We start from the raw sequence: 2,500 nt of genomic DNA, 5'->3' as shown, positions 1-2,500 counted from the left end.
TTTTTTTTGGGGGGGGGGGCACTTTGCTTGGGCTTGAGTAACTGTAGGTCTTTTGTAGACCAAAGCATATGAGAGCAGTGCGAGCATGCTCCTTGCTCCATGCGCGTCTTGGACCACCCAATGACCTCGACAAGATGGCGAGGAATACGAACCACTTTGGCATTACATAGCAGTACAGGACAAAGCTTCCTTTGCTGCTTGACTTTGGAGTCAATTTCAGACGCCTCCCCTTCTTCCTCATTCCGTGCTCCATTTTCACAATCCTAGTTATGTGAAAAACATACATGCTCTTAGAAAAGTTACAGTGTGATATCGAGGAGTATTTTCTGTGGTCACTTGACAAACCTTTTTGTACAAGTAATGCCCCTCCCCCTTGCCCCGACAAACTCTATAACTGATAATTGCTTTACCTTGCTCTCAGCATCAGAGGAGTGCATTAAATCAGCATGTACATTGTGTTCTGTGCTGTCATCCTGAATAAGTCACAAAATATTACAGTACGTTAAATTCTCATTTAACAGCATACCTACCACATTGATTTTTATATTCTGAAAAATCTCAATGTATATCATGAGTGACATCAAATAGACTTACTAGTGAGTTAGTCTCAGTGGCACGAAGCTGATAGTGTTCAGTGATTCAGTGTTCTGAAAGAGAAAAAAAAATTATTTAAGGTAGAAATTAGTCATGGTTGGAGGGGGTAAAAAAAACAAAAACTATTGTGAGGAAAAAAGGCCAAGAAATTTGTGCGATTGTATCATTAAAATATTCAATGAATTGATCAGGGGAATTGTGTTGACGATAATTATGCCACATATAACATTTTTTTGTTTCTCATGGAAAATTTCTATCCACAATGCTTGAAAGCCCTCGCAAGACACCCATTGAAGCACTGTGTAATTAAGATCTTCATTGATAAAAAGCATGACGCTTCCTGAGGCCAATAGTGTGGCTACATATTCAAAAGTATAACCTGGAATTTCAACGCTAACATTACAAGTCGTTTTAGTTATTTTCGTTTCTGTAAGTCCAATAATATCAAATTGAAAATCCATTTCTGTTAAGTAGTTGGTTTGCACGTTTTCAAGATTGTGATTTAAACTGATGATATTATTATGAAGAATCGAAAAGCTCATTTCCATCTCGTCTTTTGTTTGGCTATTTGTATAGGTAATCACATGAGGCCGAGTACTATTAAGGATTAATTGCACGAGTGTTTTAGTCTTGGCCGTTTTCTTTTCTTAGCTCAGCGTAGAATTGCAAAAGTGCATCGTTCAGTTCTGGGATGTCGTAGCTTTCTAGCTTTTTCTCCTTTCCCCTAGTTTCCGCCCACTTTTCAAAAATTTCTTTCCAATAGTCTGTGCTTCGTTTTGTGTTTGTTTTCACTTTCTGTTGTCAAAAGTTCAATTAATTCCTCGTCCGCTTCAATAAAACGACAAGCCATTGTTGCAACAAAAACTTGGCAACAAATTCCAAGATAACGAACGGTTGCTATGCAACGGATTAACCAATCATTGACAGGTAATCAAGCCCACTCTTGATTACCAAAAATGCCCTCGATTTTGCCCTTTATTGATAAAGGTTTTTATTAAAATTATATGGAGAATAATAACGGCTGTATATTTGTTGATTAAACAAGTCATTGTTGGTATTTAAACTGCCATAATGCAAACCATTTAGGTTTTCGAGTTGGATCAATGAATTATTAAATTGCTCGTGGTAGAGAGTTAAGTCGCCAGTGAAGTTATAGTGGAGTTCCGTGGAGCACCATAGTGAAGAAAATATGGTAACCCATGGATGCGAGAAAATTTGCTTTTATAGCCATGACGTCATGAATGTTGGTACGTCCACCCCTCCATGTACAGTATCATGCTAATTTACAGCATACTTCTTTGACATTAGACATCCATCTTTTGATTACACCTGTCAAAAAAGGTATCCTGTCAAAAAAGGTATCTGCTCAAGCTTAGAGCTCACCGAGGTCAGCTGTTTTTTTGAAGTTGACCACTGACCAGGTACTGGTTTTCGATCGGATTGCAGGCTCAACCTAATTAACTCACCTGAACATAAGTGAGGTTTCATTTTTCGCGCACTTTCTGTTTCTCGACGCGGCTACACAGCCATACTATATGTCAATGAAAGTTCTTACACAGTCAATGCCTTTCGTGTTCAGGTGGAAAACGGTTTGGAAGATGTTTTCTTTCTGCATTTTTCACTGCTTTCAATCCAGTTTGACCTATCATGATGTCTGTGATCCACACTGGTGGCTACGCAGTTATTTAAGTCAAGCATCAGCGGGATGTAAACTTAAAGCTCAGTGTTTATTTTTAATTATCTTAGAGCTGCTTTTTTCTCTGTATTGCAATTCTTGGCATATCTTTAGAAGCTCTGATAAGGTTACATGATGCCTGGAGGACCTTTGAACTTTATTGTCACAATATATCATTACAATTTTAACTTTTTTTACAGTTGGCCCGCAAATAGTAAATCTAATCTAGGC

This window comes from Montipora capricornis, chromosome 3 (genome assembly GCF_036669925.1).
Source record: "Montipora capricornis isolate CH-2021 chromosome 3, ASM3666992v2, whole genome shotgun sequence".
Taxonomy (NCBI): Eukaryota; Metazoa; Cnidaria; class Anthozoa; order Scleractinia; family Acroporidae; genus Montipora; species Montipora capricornis.
This window is presented reverse-complemented; position numbering follows the sequence as displayed.